Source organism: Tachypleus tridentatus, chromosome 1 (genome assembly GCF_004210375.1).
Source record: "Tachypleus tridentatus isolate NWPU-2018 chromosome 1, ASM421037v1, whole genome shotgun sequence".
Lineage (NCBI taxonomy): Eukaryota > Metazoa > Arthropoda > Merostomata > Xiphosura > Limulidae > Tachypleus > Tachypleus tridentatus.
Window position 1 is genome coordinate 69174065 of NC_134825.1, and position 22040 is coordinate 69196104.

At 34.7% G+C, this 22040-nt stretch overlaps 1 long non-coding RNA gene across 1 annotated transcript; it reads right to left on the reverse strand.

Annotated features, from left to right (window-relative positions):
* Window positions 1–68: 68 nt before the first annotated feature.
* LOC143251542 (uncharacterized) lies at window positions 69–16921 on the reverse strand. The gene is made up of 2 exons (XR_013028625.1): window positions 16772–16921; window positions 69–1644 (listed from the first exon to the last, which is right to left on the reverse strand). It is a non-coding gene; the product is annotated as an uncharacterized LOC143251542 (long non-coding RNA).
* Between the last annotated feature and the right edge of the window lie 5119 nt (window positions 16922–22040).

A 22040-nucleotide genomic window follows, 5' to 3' on the forward strand; every position in this document is an offset into this window, starting at 1 on the left:
CACCCACTCATATAAAGCACTAAACCTAAACACTTTATTATTTCTACTTGTGAAGTGGAAACCGAGCTCAGAGTCAAGATTTTCTTGTCATGGTACTTGCAGTAATAACTTGGTCTGCAAAACAACTTGTTTCACAGACAATCAAATCTGTGACTTAATCGGTCGCAAACAGAAAATAAACATCAAATGAATGAATTATGCTATCAGCTGATGAAGGCAAAGCTCTTCTTTACCTGTGAATGAGTAAGTGTATTGCTTGGAACTTACAAATTTCCAATTATTAGGAGATACTACATTTATCTTATTGTCATTACTTGTATGTTCAATTTCATCATCCTCAGTTCCTACATTTGGCTCTTCAATGGAAAACAAAGATGAATCTTCTGGTTCATGAACTAAATTATTTAATGAATAATCCTGCACATCTGCATCTGAGCTATCATCTGAATCGTGGTAATCTTTTGCATTAGATTGGCATGCCATAAAACATACAGGAATTAATTTTTCCATACCTACAACAAGAATTGGTTGCAACCGAGGAAAGTATGTAGGGGTGCCTGTTGCAAGAAATATGTTAAATAACCAAGGGTGTATGTGTGTAACTGTTGTTACTAAACACCATATGGTCATTTCTACTGCAAACTTTTATTGTTGAATTCACCTTACTTCCATGAAACTTCAGTTTTGCCCAGAACAACTAATGCTATCCATCTGACTGATTATTCTCATTTGAGAAGTGCAAAGGCCAAAACCTTGAGATATCATCTGAACTACCAAAGAAGGACAACAGCTATAAAAAATTCTCTCACAGTACAGCATTATAGCCACATCTCCCATGGACAGAATAGATGTGACAAGAAACAACAGTAGCTAGAACAGAGCCAACTTGACCATATTGTGAAAACTACATATTTTAGAATAAATGATAAATTCAGAATAATACTGTATCAAAACAGAATGATGGTAATACAAAGTATATTTATATAACATAGCTTTAAGTGCTCCAAGTAATATCAGATTCAAACCTTACAGAAAGGAAATTATATACAGCTTTTCTGCATCTCACATTCATTCTACCCTTTTGCAATGTCATTATGGCAGCAATAACAATAATAATAATAATAGATTTCCAATTTAATGGGGGACAATAAAAATAAGTTCTAGAAGTCAAATGTTAGTAAACTTTGGGAGAAACATGTACTAGTGTATATGTGAATGATATCACAGACTGGCGATATCATTATGTTTTGCATAATAGCAATATCACTGAACAACCAATCAACAGTAGGAAGAATTTTGTCTAATATAAATCTTGAAACAACATGTACAAAAATGTGCTTACTAGGTGCTTTGGTAAAAAACTACCATTCCAAAAATATTCTCATTCTAGTAACAAATTACCTTAAGTGTCATTAGGCTCTCAGATAACTTCTTTCTAACATCACTACATGGACACCGATTAACCCACATGAGTATAAATGGCAGACAACTCTCCAAACGTAACGAGGGAAGTAGTTTTCATACTCTGGATCTCCTTGTTTCAGGTGAAGTTTTGACATCACTTGAACTGAAATTTTCCCATTACTCCAAGCCTTCAAGCCATCATCCAACAACTCCAATACATGACATCTTGTGTTTACATCACTAGAGCAGATAGGAGAAAAGATTTTCAGTATGAGTAATGGCATTTCAGTCTGGTCTAGTACTGGGCAATGTGACATAATGTCATTGTCTAGAGGGAGAACTCTGTTTAAACATCAAAATGATTTATAAGTTTTTACACCAAATACATCAGATGAAAGTGAAACAGGTGTTAACAAATAACATCCCAAAATGTAACTGTTTCATTATTATGAGCATGTATACAGGATGTGTTATATAGCCTTGTTTATTTAATTTAAGCATGATAATAAGAAAAATGTTGTAGAAAATAATTACACAAATTTTAAATTTTAGAAGCTGCATGTTAATTTCCAAATTTTTAAAATAAGTATACAACTAATTGTAAGTGGACATATATATACTTCCTTAGAACTTTCACATTTTCAAAATGGTGACATTTGTCTAATCCAGTTGTTTTTAACCACTGGTCAATGGCCTGTGATGCTCCATTTGGATAATATTCACAAATAAATTTTAAAGGGTTTTCATCATACTTGCAGTTTAGTGGTCTGTAACAGTTAACAGAGATAGCAATCCAGTCCTCATTATTGAAAAGGTTTAGAAATATAGATGCCATATTCATAACTTCCTAAAACATTTGTAGGTTTACTTGCAAACAATACAATTTGTAGTTAAATAAATGTGTTTATTTTGCACATCTCTTGTTTTGTTTTATTTTTTTAACAATTGCCTTCAAAGGTCACTATAGAAAAGCTGGTTTTGATGTCTTTTTAAACTGCAATTATCATGTACTCGTAATCTAAGGGTCTCGAATTGAAATCCATGTTACACCAAACACGATTGCCCTTTCAGCCATGGGAGACATTATTATGTGCAGTTAATCCCACTATTCAGTGGTAAAAGAGTAGCTTAAGAGTTGGCAGTGGGTGGAGATGACTAGCTGCCTTTCCTCCATTGTTACACTGCTAAATTAAAAATGACTAGTGCATACAGCCCTTGTGTAGCTTTGTGTAAAATTCAAAACAATCAAAAAATCAGTAATAAAAATATATGTAGTACAAATTCTGAATTATACTATTTAACATGTTATACAGATAAAATTCTTTTTTAATCAATGATACTGACACAAATCAGCCAAGAAACAATACTTTGTTACAGAAGGAAATATTCTGGACAATCAATTGTAATTAAACACACTCAAACATACCTCTAGCTTCCAAAAGTAAACTACATTAAGTTAAGCATTTCTTCAGTATAATCTAGTTTAGTATTTAATGGACAATACTGTATGCTGAGCTATGACCTGGCTTTATATATCCATAGTGTTTACACTCACCACAGCTGAAAGGACAGTAGGAACCAGAACTTCTTGAACTTTGCTTATTTCAGAACTTTGTTAGATGAAGGCAATTTGTATATAGCCATTCTTAATTTAGAACTAACACATATGGCCAGTCAACAGCATCAACCACTAACTCTTGTCTTATGAAGCAGGTGAGGGATTTGATTTTACTCTTACAGTACACACAACATATTTTACAGCAAAATGTTGAGGATCATGTATTGGGATCCACAGTCAGCACGTTTGCCCTTAGGCTAGACCTAGCCCACTCTGACAAATGAATACATTAAAATGTCATTACTGTCTCAATTCTAGTTAGCTAGATTCAACTGTACAAGTACTCATTAAAGAAATAACAAATTAAATCAGTGCATCATATTAGCTTGTTAAAAACAAAAAGTACATATTAAGGGCTTGCATGTCTTTGTTGATGCATTGTGATATTTATTTAGTGAATTCATATTTTTGTCAAAAATATTAAAAAAACAAAAACATAAACTACATACGAAATGCCAAAGTGAAGTAAATACAAGTGTAAAAATTACTATAATCTGCTCCAAACACAAGTTATAATTTCCAATATTTAAAACATCTACACCAATGCTGTCCCAGGAAATGTTGTCATACAAGGTGAATACTTTAGGCTTTGTAACCTTGTATCAGTGGTGTGATTAATTTTTAAAGTCTCATAAAAAGATGCTTTGCAAAGTAACTTAACAAAATTTTGTTGGACAGTCAACTTGATTTCATTACAGGAAAAGCTTGCCTTACTAATCTTTCAGCACTTTTTGAAGAGGTTACAGCTTATGTACATGAGGGTAAGGGTGCGAACTTGGTGTATTATGGTTTTTATTACTTAAATTTGCTGATGACTTTAAAGTTCTTGGGTGTTGTAGACTATGAGGATACTGCTGCATTTTATATAAAATTACTGATCATTTGGATTTATAAATGATGGGTAATTTTTAATTATACTGAAAGCAAAGTAATGCATGTGATTAAAATAAACAGATAAAATAAAGCATTCTAATCTTTATAGGTGGAAATGTAAGAAAAGTGCATACTCACTAACAGGTTAATTTTTATTTTGGTGGGAATAAATTTAACAGTGTTAGGGCAATAAAAAGGTCGTGGAGTTCTAAATGAATAGTCTTGGGAGCCATAGAAGCATTGTGCTGTTGCTAGGGCAAATACAATTTTAGGTTGTATGTACAAAAATAATGAAAATAAATTTAAAAGATTTTCATTGTATAGGTTACTTCTTAAGCCACACTTGGGGTATTGTGTTCAGTCTTGGGCTTCTTACTTTATGAAAACATTGAATTATTTGAAATGGTTTGGACGAGGGCTACTAAGATGATACCTTAGATGGAAATCTTGTCATACAAGGACAGATTTTTTTCTCTGAAATTGTATTTACTTGAGAAAAGAAGAGTTAGAGATAATCTAATTGAAGTCTTTAAGATTGTAAAGGAAATTAATAGTGTTGATTCATTGCCTTTTTTGTACTTAATGGTGAAAACAACAAGATACGGGACACAAGTACAAATTTTGGCAGGGTAGTAGTCATCTTTAGCTGAGACAGTTTTATTTTTATAAAAGGGTGATTGGTCTTTGAAATAATTTGCCTTCAGATGTAGTAAATTTAATGGAGTTTAAGAGAATAATTTACAAATAATTAAATGATAAGGGCTGGGTTTGAGAATTTTTTAAAAGCTAGCTTTAGTGGATGGTACAGCTTAGATAAACCAATAGGTCCCTTGTTGTCCTTACAGTTATATTTTTAAGTTAAGGGAAATGTTATTTCAGATAGATATTTACTTCTCTGCCTACTAAGAGCTATTACCTTGCATGCAACTACTGTGGAACATCCTGTGACTATGACAACCCTTAAAATCTCACTCCTACATTTCTGAGTGCATTCTACCAGCCTATTACATAATGCTGTAGCCTTCCACCAATGGTAGGGTGATATGATTTTCAATACTTGTGAATACTAGTCCACAATAATAGGCTCATTCTTGATAAGACAACTGAAATATATATGTGTAATGATAGGTGAGTACCTGAAATACATCTTCAGGTAAGGAAAATGTTAACTTCACAATTGTTACACATTGTAACAATTGTTAAGAGCTAGAATTCCACACTGCATGGTAGAGAAACTGTCACTGATCAGTTACAAAAAATGTATTAATTTCTGAAATAGCAATAGAAAAGAAAAGCTTCTGAGGTGTCACCCCATGACACTGGAGTTCATCCAATGAAGATCATGTCCTTTCTGAGCAGGGAATACTCTTCTCCCAATAATTATATTTACTGAGACAGCAGACTAATGAATGTTTGGAAAGTCCAAACACATGGTTATGTGTTCTCAAGGTTGATGGAATGTTAGGATATGTGATCTGGCTAGGGTTTTAGGACATTCTGTCTTGGTTAAATACATATATGAGATAAATTTTATAAAGACAAGTGTTGGATCTTCCATCCACCTATGTTCCAAGACAAGTCCAAGTCTCTTCTGGCTGGACATATCAACCAACAATAGCTTGGGAGATATTATAATGTAGTGTCTTTTACTATGTTTCCAGGTAATGCCCTAGCCCTACATCTCAAATGAGGAGTGAGCTCAATGAATCTTTTATCAGAGAGAAGGCACCATATGCAAAAGAAATTTTCCACTCCAGTGGTTTTGGACTAGGGAAGTAAGGGTTCTTCCATGCTTCACTAGAAGAATGGGAAGGGAATACACAAAGAGAAGATCATCAATGTGTGTGTGGGCACCTGTCATAAAGTAAAATAATCTTAACACTCCTACGAAAAGACGTTTCTACTCCTGATTTCTCCAAGCCCGTTCCCCTGGCTGTGGTTTCGCTAGATAGTAGATAGGGACAGTGGGAATCTCGTTAATCCATTCATTAATGGATTTAAATGGCAATTTCATTTAAATACAAAATTATTAGCCTAATATTAATAACCTTTCAAGTTGCTCTGGGGCCTATTAGGCCCCACTTTTCGTAGGAGTGTTAATTAGTTCTCCAGCTACAGACAGTGCAATAAGCTATTACATCTTAAGACAAAAACACGAGCCAGCCATAAGGGCAGTGTTGCTTTATTTTGTAAAAGGTATGGGAAAGGTTAATGTCAAGTATACAGATACTGCTAAACATTCTTGCAAAAAATATTGTATCAACGATGGGCATTGAGCAAGATGTATAGGTTTAACATATTATGTACCATGTTGTGCAATGCAGATTTTTGAGTAAGTACTCCCTGAAGCAATTCTGCTGGTCATATGGTAAAATCCAATGACTCCAAACATAACTGATACAGTTTTGTGTGTATACTTATAAATTACTACAATAAGGTGGTGTTACAAAATGTGATGAATATGAAGATCTTACAAAGTCAGTGATGGAACTGGAAACTAAAATCAAAGAGAAAAACTCACTACACTAGATCCACTGTTAAGAGTGAAAGCTACAAGGGGATACCAGAGGCTCATGAAACTGCCCAGTGATGTCAGTCATAGTAGATGAATGTGTTATACAAGCTCACAAGATCTCCAATGGTTGGAAATGAAAAAAAATGCAAGTATGGCTGGAATATGCAGTTCTGATGAGAAGTGAAATTGCAAAGTGTTTCTTCAGACTCTCCCAAAAATAACTTGCCAGTTGGATAAGTTGACAAAGCCATCCTGAAAAGTAGAAAGAGATAACACTTTAGAGAAAAAACAGATATTTGGCAGTAACCAGTTACGGGGGCTATCTATGTAGGATAGCAACAGTCAGCCTTAAATGAACGAGAATAGAAAACAAATGAGCAGAGATCGAATCTCTGGAGACCAAACCCCAGAAAAAGCAGAGGTGTTGAGAACTGCCCTCCCCTCCCAACTGGAAAGGATAGCATGTGGAAATTTGCATGTCCAATGGAAGAGGTGGAAAAAGGAAAAAATCCTAGTTTGTGTTATAGTAATTAAGCTACCATAAAAGAGAGATGGAAAGAACAATGGAGAGGCACAAAAGCAGATAATGGATTGCAGGGTCTATGCCACAAATATTTAAGACACCATTGATGGTGATGAATCTGCAAAGAAAGGCCAGAGTTTCCCAAAACCTTCAGCACAGAAAGAGAAGGAGAATGAAAAGTCTTAGATACCAAAAACTCCATGGTATGAATATGCAAGGAAGATGGTTGAGGTTGCCCCCATACATTAATTGAGAACTCCCAAAAAAGAAGGCAGAAAATTGGAAGAGGATGTGTGAGAGTATAAGAATAAAGAATAGATGAAGTTTTTATAGCAGAGACAAACCTTAAAGTACTTGTATAATTGATGGTTTACTCTACAGGAGAAGACACAGCAAGTATAAACAATAGAATGAGGAACAGGAGGAGATAGCCCCATAGAATTCCCAAAGTCAAATTGCCAGGTATCTGTGACCTAGTGATACAGGAAATCAAAATAAAATTGTAGCAAACAGCCCTAGGCTATAAATCTACAATTTAATAACACTCCCCCTAAAGGTTGGTACAACCAAAAAAGGGGCAAGATTTAGATCAAGGAGACAGAAGAGAAGGAGAAAGAAAATCCAGACCAATGATATCTCAAAAATGAAGAAACCAAGTCAAATTAGAAGCCAAAGAAATTGGGGTTCAAGAAATATAGAATGGTTATGACCTTAGACTATAGCAAAGGAGTCAGGAAGAAAATAAGTTGTTGATCATCATAGAGATGGAACAGAAGGAGGTTCAAGAAGTAAAGTAACTCAACAGTCACTATGTACATAGGCAAAAAAGGTAGAAAGTCACACACCTAAGTTATAAATGTAACAAATGGAAAGGGAGCTACCTGTTCATAATCAGGGAAAGAAGAGTCAATAGTGGAGACTAGAGATGGAAGGATGAGCCAAAATCTTCCACAAGATCCAGAGAAGGCAGTGAAACAGAATGATGAAGGCCATGACTAAGAAATAAGTAAGCAGAATGGAACCAACTCCTGATGCATGATAGCAGTGGACAGTGTCATATTACAGTTTATCACTGCTATACGAGTACTTAGTAATTTAATATTTCTATGATATTTACAGTGCCTTGCCACAGATTCAAATGCAAAAACTGTGAAAGGCATTTGCTCTCTTAATTGAGCTAAAGAGAGAGTCATTCAGTGTGGGCTTTATGACCAAATAAAGTATACTCTTCAAAAAAAAGAAATGCAAAAAGGGATATTTTTTTTATTTTAAAAGAAATATATGTGATAACGTTACAAGCTCAGAGTATGTGATGTTACATGTGTTAAGGCACTGATGTCAGACCAAAATGACAATAAAAGTTGTGTACTTTGAAAATGGAGGAAAACTTTGGATTTTTCGCCAAAACGCATTCGTGTCCAATAAATTTGTTTGAGAGATCTGCATGTTCTGCAAGTGCAACATGTGCAAAATCCCTATAAAAGTGACGGGTTCTCGGTTTCCATAGCTCAGTGTTAAGCCACCGACACGCAATACAGTTATGCCAAGACTGACTGAAGCACAACACAACAACGCCATCGGTCGCTTGGAAGCAGGCGAATCTCGATCAGATGTTGCCAGAGCTGTGAAAGTCCACCCAAGCACCATCACTAGGCTACGAAATCGTCACCAACAACATAGATCAACTCGTGACCGTCCACGATCTGGCAGACCTCGTGTGACCACACCTGCACAAGATCGCTACATCTGGTTACGTCACCTTCAGGATAGGACCACCACTGCGACGTCTACTGCCTCAACCATACCAGGGCTGCGGGATTTCCGATCAGACCGTACGCAACCGTCTACGAGATTCCGACCTCGACGTCCAGTCAGAGGCGTCATCCTCACCCAGCAACATCGTCAAGCACGGCGCAGTGGACTCGGGCACATCGGGTATGGCCTCATCGACGATGGAGGCATGTTTGGTTCAGATATGCTTCGTAGGCAGGATGTGTTTACCGTCGCCGAGGTTAGGTGTGCAGGATGTTGACAGATATGGTGTGCATGATGTGGGCCCACGCCATGAACAGACCTTTTGCACATTCGAATCTTACGGCTCAATGACGTCGACGAGATTCTTAGGCCCCATGTGCAACCCATCATGGTGAACGTCAACGACGTTTTTCAACATGACAACGCCCGTCCTCACACAGCCCTGACTCACCATTGTCTTCTTGAGACACCACAACATCAACGTTCTTTCCTGGCCCTCCAGATCACCAGATTTAAACCCCATCGAACATCTTTGGGACGAGTTGGACCGACGTCTGCGACGGCGACAACCTCAACCGCAGACTCTACATCAGCTTGCAGCAGCTTTGCAGGCTGAGTGGACAGCCATTCCACAGGATGTGATTCGTCATCTCATCGCTTCCATGGGCAGGAGATGCCAAGCAGTTATTGATGCTCACGGGGGGCATACTCGTTATTGACATTGAGTGACGTTAAACTTCAACTAGTGAGCGTGGATTTCGCCTTTGCAGACTTTGGATGTTCAGCAGTGAATGTGCAAAGTTTCACACATGTCATACAGAACTACCCTGAAAAAACTTGTTAACAATTTGTCTCAAATTTTGCCTTTTGCATTTCTTTTTTTGAAGAGTATATCTTTAGTCACTGTTGACTCTGTTGGAAAAATGCCTGAAGAGGAATATGTGAGCCTTGAGAATTTTTATGTATCTACTGCTGTGAGAAGCACAAAGGCCTTGATACTTTTATGTCTTCATTGTTGTAAATAGCACAGAGCAGAAATGTGATGGCTAGGGAAAAGAATGCAGCAGTCAGGTGGATGGAACAGAATTGCAACAGAAATGAAAGTGATTTAGCTTTGAGTATCTAGTCACTTTACATATGGTGCCAAGGAAAGAATGAGCATATAATTATGTGCTAGTGCTCACAAAGACTACTACACATAGAGGTTGTCACCCTTCTGTTAGTGAAGGACTACAACATAGGCTGGTACACCACATGGACACATCTGAGCATGGAAGTTTGCAATGTACTAGCACTTATTGGTGCAGAAGATAAAGTAATGTTTTTGAAGTAGATGTTAACTTGACATCCTTTTGGGAACAACAAGGGTTTCTTTGGCCTATGTGTCTGTTGCATTCCTTTCATCTGTTTTATATTTTGTCCAGATTTTCCAAGCACTCATCAAGTTCTCTCTTGAACTATCTCCATCCTGCCGAGTCTACCATGTCGAAAGAACTCTACTCCAAAGACTGACCAACCTACCAGATCTTACTTCTGTCATTATTACACAAGAAAAATAATGCATCAATTGTATCTATACTCTTTATAATTTCAAACTTATAGTTGAACTAGTCAAAGACACTAATAATTAGAAAGATTAATTTCAATCAGTTGATTATTTTTCATAAAATGAAATACTAATAAATTAGGTTAAATAAAAATGAATTAATTGAAAGTAATGATAAATCGCAGTGACAGCATTTTGATTACTTAGATAGTGGAAATAATCAGAAACATTTTGATGAATTTATTATTTTTGTGACACTGATTGATTTAACTATAAGTCTGATTATTTACACGTTACACATTAACAGAGTTAATGACCAATCTCCAAGCAAACTATACGTAAAACTTAATCTATTTGTTTACCACTCTTTTATCAATATTATTAATGTATTTCAAAGAAAGTAAGGGTCTCAGCACTGAACTCAGAGGTAATTCACTTGCAATTCTCCAATCGAGTTTGACTATATTCTGTTCAGTGGAAATATTTATTTAATTTCCCCAAACCATTCAATGACTTAAAATACCCCCTCCTCCCAAAACACACAAAACTTACAATTTTATCTTTGAAGATTTGTAAAGCCATATTTAAGTTAGTCTCTACAAAACTTTTACCATCACAGATGGAAGACTAACTGGTCTATAATAATGTGGAACTGGTATCAGTAAATTCTGAAGAATATAGCAAATGTCTCCCATTGGAACAGCTGTAAGACTACAGATTTACAACACTAACATTAGGGGTTCAATTCCCCTCAGTCGACATACCATATAGCCTGATGTGGCTTGCTTTTAGAAAAATACACATGCACACACATACAGAGCAAATACTTGAAATGCTTTATGTAATAACGATCACTAATATCATCAAAAATCGAAGTTAAACAAGTACATGAGTATGAAGCAAAATGTAACTGTGACATTATTGTACAGAACTTGCTACAGGTTTACTACAATCTGCAGATTACTATAGATACTATTTCTTCATGCAGGAAATTTGTTGTTGGTTTTTTATATTACAAAATAATGCAGGAAGTTTGTTCTATTTTTTATCTTTGAAAGTAATTGTTTTTAAATTTCCCACAAAGCTATGCAAAGGCTATCTGCACTAGCCATTCATAATTTAGCAGTGTAACACTAAAAGGAAGGCAGCTAGTCATCAACGCCAACTGCCAACTCTTGGGATACTCTTTTACCAACAAATAGTGGGATTGACCATCACATTATAATGCCCCCACAGCTGAAAGGGCAAGCATGTTTGGTGTGACAGGGATTTGAGCTCACAACAATCACATTATGAGTCAAGTGCCCTAACAACCTGCTTATGCCAGGCCATATTTGAATGTAATGCAGGAAGTATGTTCTACATTTTTATCTCTGAAATTAATGCAGAAAGTTTTTTTTTAATATCTTGAAAGAAAAAGCAATGCAGGACGTTTGCTCAAATCCAGCTCAAAAAAATCAAATATGGAGTTTATTCTCTCCATATTTTAGAAGTGAAGTTGGAGTCCAATCAAATTGGACCACTATTACTAGTAGATTGCTTCATGAGTATGCATATGTGCCTTCAACTTTCTTTGTTTAAATTATGGACATAATTAGTAAAATTTACTGATGATATTACACTCTTGAGTATTTCTAGTTGTACTGAAGATGCTGAACTTGTGGTCATTTAGTAACTTGTGCAAAATTTGATCATATATCTTGCATAGATGAGAAGACACTCAATATTACAACTGTAGAAAAGGACCTTGCATGGTGGTTGATAAATAACTGAAACCATTAAGGCAATGTTCTGTAAATAATAAGAAAGTGAATAGAATTCTTGGGTATATTCACAGACAACATGATTACAAGTTAAATGAAGTAATTATCTCCCTATACAAATCACTAGTTACACCTTACTTCAAAAACTGCATACAGTTTATCTGAAGAAGGACATTGGCTTATTAGAAAGGGCTGAGAGGAGAACTATTAAGATGTTCCCAGGTGCAGAAAAGTTATCTTTTTTAAGATTGTCTCTTAATTTAACCTAAAAAAAGTATAGGATCATTTTATTGAAGTAAAAGATTTTCTGCGGAATCAATACCATGCAGACCTTTGATTTCTGTGAGCCATACTAAAGACAAGATGAAAAAAGTTTTTGATCTCTGACCATACAATCCAGGCTTCAGTTTTATTTTCTAACAGTGTGTTTGTTTTATGGAATGAGTTGTTATTGGCATTAGTAGAAACTAACACTTTACAGGAACTTATGAAATGAACTAATGATTTCCAGAAAACTAGTGTGGATTTAATTTTTCTTTTCTCCAGAAGTAGGTATGTAAGGACAGTCTAGAAAGACCAAATGGTCTCTTGTTTTTTTGTGTTAACTTTAGTTTGTTCTTGTGTCTCAGAAATGAAAAATTTACTTTATTTTTATTTTAGGAAGTAAACTGGAAAATAAAAAAAACAGTTTTCCATTAACCTCATTAGATTGTTAACTACATCAGAAACAGACTTAAACTATTTATATGCAAAAACGGCTAGTTTGGGTTGAGAAAATATTTTACATAGAAGAGCGAACAACGTTTCGACCTTCTTCGGTCATCGTCAGGTTCACAAAGAAAGAGGTAACTGACCGGAAGCTGAGCACATGTTTGAAAGGGGTTGTGTAACTGTGTGTCGAAATGTAGAGGGCGGTATTAGATGTTTGAATATATAATTTTATTTATTTATTATATTAATATAGGTATAAAGGCGTTCCTTTATATTGGTTTATTTTGGGTTTAAGTTGTTGTATAAGTAAGGCTTCTTTGATTTTGCGTTTGTTTATGTTTGTTTCTTTATTTAGTATTTGAGTGTTTTCTATGGTTATGTTGTGTTTATTTGACTTGCAGTGTTCGAAAACGTGTGAAGGTGACTTTTTATGTTCTTTGAATCTGGTTTCCATTTTTCTACTTGTTTCTCAATATAGAAGTCGTGGCAGTTATCACATTGTATTTTATAAATAATGTTGGTGTGGTGTTTGTCAGTGTAGTTTTTACATAGTATAGACCTCAGTTTTGTGCCTGGTTTTTGAATAAATTTGGTATTAACTGGAATGTCATATTTTGTTACTAATTTTTGCCAAATGTTGGTTATTTGTTTGCTGATGTCAGGAATATATGGTATACAGCAGTATATGGTTTCGTAGTTTTTTTTATTCGTGAGCTGTATTTACTGTAGTTGGTTGATTTTGCTTTCTGTCTAGGTGTGTGCGTATAATGTTTTCTACGGTTTGTGGAGGAAACTTATTGATGTTGAGGAAGTATTGTTTTATTTTGTCTAATTCATCGTTAATTTTATCTGGTGAGCATAGTTTTATGGCTGTGTTTATTTGGTTTCTTAGTATGTTGAGTTTTGTTTTGTTTCATGTGCTGAGTCCCAAGGAATGTATGGTCCAGTATGGGTGATTTTTCGGTGGATTTCTGTTTTGAATTGTGTGTCAGTTCTTGTAATTTTGAGGTTAAGAAATGATATTTGATTGCCTTCTTCCTGTTCACATGTGAAGTTAATGTTGGTATGTATAGAGTTAATGTGATTGAAAAAATTAAGTATGTGTTCTCTAGATTTGAATCCCGCAACCGTGTCATCTACATATCTGTACCAGTATAGTGGTGGATGTAATGCTGTGTTAATTGCTTGTGTTTCAACTTGTGTCATAAAAATATTGGCTAGAACTGGTGTACTGGGTTGCCCATGCTTAGGCCATTTGTTTGTATATAGTTTTGGTTGTTGAACATGAAGTTTGTCTTTATCGTGGTGAATTCTATGAGGGTTGCTAACTGGTTACTGGGAATTTTTATAGTTGGGTTAGGGTCTCGGATATAGAGTTCTAAGGCTATCTTGCAGGCTACAGTGGTTGGAACTTCTGTAAAGAGGGATATAACATTGAAACTCGCCATTAAGGCTTTATGATTAAGTTGATTTAGATTAGACTTGAAATTAAAAGAGTCTTTGATGAATGAGCTGGCTGATGTTACATATTTGGAGAATGCTCATGCTATGTATTTACCAAGATTGTAATTAAACGATTCATATGTGGACATTATTGGTCGTAATGGACAATCTGGTTTATGAGGTTTGGGGATGCCGTATATTTGCGGTGTGCGTGAGTCGGTTTTACGTAGGTAGGAATAAAGTGTTTGTGAAATTGTGTTGGCTTTTTTCATTTGTAGTAGTAATTTGTTCAGTTGCGTCTCGTGTGTCTTTGTTGGATTTGTGTGTATTGGTTTAAATTTGTTCATGTCTGATAGGATGTTATTCATTTTTTGGATGTATTCATTCGTGTTCATTATGACTATAGCGTTACCTTTATCTGCTTTTAGAATTTTATGTTTTTTGTCTTGTTTTAGGTTTTAATGGAATTAATGTCTCTTTTGTAAGGTTGTTTTTAGTTTTCTGTTTTGTAAAATTATGTTGATGGTTTTGTGAGAAAATTCTTTGAAAAATCGTTTAAGATGTTGTTTTAGGTGTTTCTGGAAAATATAAATTTGTAATTTTACCTGGGAAGTTTGGCTGTTGGATGTCAATAAAATTATCTAAGTTGTCTTCTTTCTGTTGGTTGTGTTTGGTTGTTTCCTTGTTTTTCTTCTCTGTAGAAAGTATCACAAGTCTCCTGGCTAGGTCTTCTAAACATGTTTTGATTTCTATGGTTGGAATGTACCCAGGTGCTATTGCGAAGTTGAGTCCTTTGTTAAGTAGTTGTTTCTCGTCTGTGTTTAATTGACGGTCGGATCTGTTAATTATGAGGTTAGTCAACGGTTTGTCGTTTTGGTGTCTTTTCTGTTGTTTGCATCTTAGTTTTTCTAGTTTTTTGTTGTGGCAGATCTTTTTGTTTCTGTCGTTCTTAGTATTGATTTGGTTTATGTTTCGTTGTATAAGTCCGTAAATCTCTGGTTTAATGCAGCATGCCAGTTGATGGTCTAGGTTCATTTTTTGTTTTTGTAAGTCATGTAGTTCTTTGTATTTTGTGTTCAACATGGCTTTAAGTAGTTTTTTCTGTAAATTTTGGATAATGTTTGTGTATGTCTTCTATGTAAAATATTTTCTCAACCCAAACGAGCCGTTTTGCATATAAATTACTCAACAAGTGGGTTTCTCGACATCACTGAGACTTAAACTATGCCCAGATAATGACAATCTTTTTGTTGTCAAATACCCTTGGCAAGGTTTCTCTTTCATTCTTGAACTTAAGGTAATTATACGTGGTCATTTGTAATATTTACTTTTTACTGGGCTTGTACTTAAATTACTTTTCACTCTTGGAACCCTTGCAAAGAAAAACAAAGATACTGTAGTTTTAATAATGTAAGTAAATCGTCTTCCATTAAAACCATTCAAGTTGTTTTAATGTTGAAATAAAAGTGATTTATTAGTTGGTAATATTAATATAACCTTATCAATAAAATGCTTTCATTAGAAATATAGCCTGAGCATTATGCAGTGTATATTATTAGCCTTCCTCTTCCTCCCAGCATTTATTTAGGAACAAGACTTTCCTTTTCTGTAAAAATTTAAATAGTTACTTATTTAACCATTGCTAGAGAAACAGTTTAGGAGACATCTTGAAAACTAAAGTACATTTACCATATTTTTACCCAAAATTCAAGAAGGATATGGGGCTACTCTTCACAAATAGCATTTTCAATTAGATTTATAAAAGTACTAAACACAAGTCAAAAGTGGTTTTATGTAATTTTATTGTACATGAGGGCTACTAGGAAGGAAAGGTTATCATAAGAGGACAGGTTAAGATAATTGAAATTGATTTTTTTTTATAAATAAAAAGGAAAAGAAAAAAAAGAGGTATTTAAGATTATTAGAATTAATAATGTTAGTATTATTTAATATTAGAATGGTGGGGGGGGGGAAGAGGATGAAAAATATAAATTTTGTCAAAGTAGCAGGCATCTTGAGTTTAATTTTATTTCTCTAACAGGATGGTTGGCTTTTGGAAAGGCCTGCTTTTAAACATTGTGGATGCTGTAAACTGGGGTAGTTTAAGGGTGGGATAAGTTAGTTTTTTTTATTGTTTTTTGTCCCCAAATGTTATCTGTGTAATCAAGAAACTTAGAAGCTAAAGACATGTCAAGAAAGGTGATGTAATAAATTAAACAGGGTAAGTCGGACATGCAACAACAAAAAAAATTAAATTATTTAAAAGAAGGTAAATAATATAGTTAACACTAGAGAAACAAGTCATGTTAATAAGTGATACATACTTTAACCCAGTAAAATAGATGAAATAGCCTTAGTAACTAGTATTACTTACAGTAAAACAGTTAAAAACTTACAGTATAAATTAAAGCAAGCTAAAGTATTTCTAATTTTAGTCATGTTGCCAATTAGACGAGTTTAATTTTTAAGATGTGCTATAAGAACATACTAATTTAAAATCCTATAGTTTATTTATCAACTCTAAATAAATTTACGTATGCTTATAACTCTAATTTGTTTTGACCCTAGTGCAACCATTACCTAACGAATAACCAATAATACTATACTATAAAATATATACTTCAGAGTGAAAATTGAGTGCCAACATATCTCAGCCGACATGTTTGAAAAGTGCCATAGTACGTTCCAGGCGTAAAACAACAACAACAACAGGTTATTAAAATAATAGTGGTCAGAAGCTTTTTTAAAAAAGCAATTGCCTCGTGTAAGGTTAATTAATTTATATGTAGTTATTAATCTCTACAGATAAAAAAAAAGCCTTCCTGATATAAAAACTGTTTTATTAAAATCTTAACTTGCGGGCAATAATCTTTCTTCCCAAGCTTCGGCACTCATCATGACAAAAATCATCTTTCATTAACATTTCCTCTCAGGATTTCACAATAGCAACACTACGTGTCTTTAAATGTTTATTTGTTTTTGAATTTTGCGCAAAGCTATACGAGGGCTAGCCGTCTCTAATTTAGCAGTGTAAGACTAGACGGAAGGCAGCTAGTCATTACCAACTCTTGGGCTTCTCTTTTTACCAAAGAATAGTGGGATAGACCATGCCATTACAACGCCACCACGACTGAAAGGGCGATCATGTTTGGTGTGACGGGGAATTGAACCCGCGACCCTCAGATTATATGATTAAGCATGAAACCTCTATAAAGACGATTTTATAAGTATATATATATTTGTTTTGTGATGCAGTCTAAGCATAGGGAAAATTATGCGATTTTGTGACAAATTAAAATTTTTTAACGCATCCCTCAAGAGCCAAGGAATGTTTTTAGGTTATAATTTGTTGAATTTGTCACATAGTGTTATAAATATTTAGTTTGTTTGTTTGTTTTTGGAATTTCGCACAAAGCTACTCGAGGGCTATCTGTGCTAGCCGTCCCTAATTTAGTAGTGTAAGACTAGAGGGAAGGCAGCTGGTCATCACCACCCACCTCCAACTCTTGGGCTACTCTTTTACCAACGAATAGTGGGATTAACCGTAAAATTATAATTCCCCCACAGTTGAAAGGGGGAGCATGTTTGGTGCGACCAGGATTCGAACTCGCAACTCCTAGATTAGGAGTCAAATGCCTTAACACACTTGGTCATGCCGGGTCAGACTTAAACAAAGGGATAAACAAACATACGTAAGAACAGTATTTTGTTTTTGAACATTTAAAAAAAATTAAACATTTCATATTCTAAAACAGTATTACAGTTCCACAACGGAACTGATATAAACAAAATAAAATTCGCTGAAATTATAATAATCAAAACAGTAAAACCTTTTTGGAAAAAACACACTGAAACTCCTCTTCTCTTCTAGTAATTATAATTCATATAATTGAACATTAAATTTTGTGTGAATAATTATTGCTCCCTATGTTAATAATTATAAATCAATACATATGCTGCCGATAATAACCATTGCATTTATAATTGTTGTTATTCATACATTACTCCGAAATGGCCCGATACTGATACGTTGCAGCTTTAATTACTTTATCCTGGTACCCTGCATTGTAGCATTCATTTCATTTAGATAGGCAAATACGTCTGAAAGGTAAGCCACTTTCTGTATCCAGCATTTATCCCTTAATTTGTATGTAAGTTTAAAATGACATTCAGATAAAAAACAACAACACCTATTTCGTCAAGCAGTTCGCACGGCCTGGCATGGCCAAGCGTGTTAAGGCGTGCGACTCGTAATCTGAGGGTGTCGCCCTTTCAGCCGTGGGGGCGTTATAATGTGACGGTGAATCCGATTATTCGTTGGTAAAAGAGTAGCCCAAGAGTTGGAGGTGGGTGGTGATGACTAGCTGCCTTCCCTCTAGTCTTACACTGCTAAATTAGGGACGGCTAGCACAGATAGCCCTCGAGTAGCTTTGTGCGAACTTCAAAAACAAACAAACTTTCTTTCTTGTTTTTTTACTTCTTGTATCATTCTGCGTTAAAATGTTTGCACACGACAATAATGCTGATGAATTCGTTTTCGGCCTAGGAAGATTTTTACTCGTATCAGGTTTATTACTGATATTCAGCCACTTATCCATTATAAAGGTAACAACTAATTATTAATTTGTCTTAAAACGTATTTTTATGTCTTTGACACTTCAAAAATATGTTCACGAACACAAAATAGTTTCTTAATGAAAACTCGTTCAAGCACTTGAGTTTTATCATCATACAATGACATGCTGACGTAAGATCAGTGTTTGATATAACAAAGTCAGAAATAAGAATGTATCTAAGAGAGGCTGATATGGGTATTAACACTTATTAATCTGAAGATGACATGGGAAGGTTGAAACGTCGTTCTTTCCTTGTCAATAAAAGTGTTAATACCTATACCAGCCGTTCTGAAATACATATTTATTTCAAATGGGATTCTCGTCATCAAGAAAGTCAGAAATAAACATTTTTGGAAAAAAAGGCTAGGCCGCTAAAATAATATATTTTTCTAAAGGAAAAGGGTAGCCTATTATTTTTACATTTTTTAAATAGAAATTTTAAAGAGAAATAACAAAATATTAAGCCAGATCTGACGTGCGTCTAAATCTCGAACGAAATAAAACATGACCTCATAGTTCATTGGTACAAAATTAAAATTAAATTAAAATACAACGAATCTAACCTAACTTAACCTAATAATTACCAATTATAGTTGTCATAATTATATAATTATATTTCATATAAATATACTTTGAAATTGAAACAACTGATACTGCATCTAATTGTATCATAATGTTTCAAATTTAGACAAGTTTCAGCTATGACGTCATGTGCCTGTGTTCGTCAAATATGAGTCGCAAATTCGTAAATTTTCATGTTGGTCACGATTTGGATAGTGACCACCTCCCAGTTGGGTGTATCTTCAATCTCACCCCCCACTTAAATAAAATCATAGTTAAAGACCAACTGAACTACAAAAAAGCTAATTGGCCAGTTTTTCAAACTATATTAAATGAAACCTTACCTCCCGAAGTACTACATATTGCCGCGGACGCATCAGATATAGTTGCATACTGTCATATCATCTCTGAGTGTCTAAAACATGCAGCCAACAGTTCGATACCGAAACAAAAACACTTCACAACAACTTATTCATGGCAACCACATAAAGACATAATACACTTAATTAAAGACAGACGTATACTCCGCAGACAGTACATTCAAAATCGCAACCCCACACGTAAAACACAGATAAACACAATAAGGAATAAAATACGAAACTTAATCAGACAACAAAAACAAGAAAACTGGGACACCTTCTGTTCCGATCTAAATCACAAAACTGATCCTAAACAATTCTGGACACACTTGAAAAGATTTACAAATACAGGAACAACAAACACAGTATATCCACCACTGGAACTGGATGGAGAAACAGCATACTCTAACACAGAAAAAGCCGAGATATTTAAAAAACACGTAGAAAAAACGTTCAAGACACATCATGAACCAGACATGAACAGATACTTTTATAATACAGTTACCAACTTTATTGATCAAAACAGAAGCATTTTTACACCTAAATTTCCAGTCAACACTATTACACACCAAGAAAAAACAAAAGACTGGAGCACTCATCAACTGATAAAACATATCACTGTAACAGAAGTCGTAACTGCTATTAACAACACAAAAAACAAAGCCCCTGGAGAAGATGGTATACAAGCTATCCTCCTAAAACAAGGCATTCAGAGATTATATGAACACCTAACAGCGTTATTTAATCTATCACTATCAGCAGGATATATCCCCGTTTCTTGGAAGGAAGCAATAATATTAATGTTCCAGAAAGAAGAAAAGCCAGCGAATAAACTAAACAACTACCGCCCGATTAGCTTAACCAGTTGTATTGGCAAAGTATTAGAGAGGATAATTAGTAATCGTCTGTCAATTTACTTAGAAGAAAATTCAAAATTACCAGAAATTCAAAACGGATTTCGAAAAAACCGCCAAACTACAGACCACCTGATTCGACTTACAGAATCAATTACCTACAGCTTCAACAAAAACGAATGCACTGTAGCTTGCTTTCTCGACATTGAGAAAGCTTTTGACACAGTGTGGCATAATGGCTTACGTCATAGATTACTTGAAATGGCATTACCCCAGGAAACTATTCGCTGGCTGTCCAACTTCCTGGAAAACAGAATGTGTAAAGTAAATGTAAATGGGGCCCACTCAGGGTCCTTTTCACCCGAAGCAGGAGTCCCGCAGGGAGGGGTTGTTAGCTCTATATTATTTATCATGTACGTGAGTAATATGCCTCTGTCGGACCTAAATTTAGGTTATGCATCACAGTTCGTTGACGATGTAGCAGTCTGGAAAAGTGCCCCCACTCCGTCAATAGCAGCAACGAACCTACAACCAGTCCTAAATAACATCGAAGAATACTGCCAGAAATACAGAATCAAAATCAATATTCCAAAAACCCAAGTCATATTATTCAGCAGACTGAATAAGCTGAAAAAATATCCACCAAAACTTTATATGAATGGATCACTTTTACTGACTGCTACTTCTGCTAAATTTCTAGGTCTAACCTATGATTCAAAATTAACGTGGTTACCACATATTAAAAATATACTGATACGAATCTGGAAAAGAGCAAACTATGTAAGAAGTCTTTCAGGTAAAATCCAAGGAACATCACCAGACAACATACTTAAAATCTACAAAACGTACATTAGACCAACAATAGAATATGCATCACCTGCCTGGATTAACATAGCACCCACACATGTACAGAAACTTCAACGTATACAAAATTCAATACTAACTTCAGCATATAAAGTTCCACGTAGCACCTCAACCACATTCATGCACAAGTATGCAAACATAGACAGAATATCTGAAAGACTCTTGCATAATTCTCTAAAATATTTCAATAAGAATTGGCATAAAAATTACTTAATGTGTGATCTCGACAGATATCACGTACATGATGTAAATAGTCCTAAATACCTCTCCCCTTTTAACATATATTTAAGAGATGTAATACAAGCTGGCCACTATGCACTAGACACTTAGTCCTTGTTTCTTTTTTATTATTATTATTTTTCTTTTTTTTAATCATTATTACTTTTTTTCTCTTATTGAATTATTATTCAAGTATTGAATAATAATAATTATTATTACTTTTGTGTGTGTGTGTGTTACTACAAGTAGTAGTAGCATTCTCTCTATGAAGAAAAAGGAAAAAAATACAAAAAAATAAAAATGAAGAAAAAAAACACAAGAGAAATAATAAAAGGAAAAAAAAAAACTTCTTGTTCGTCCATGCATGGACTGAGCCCTGAAATGGGCCTGAGTATGATGTTATACTTTTACTCTGG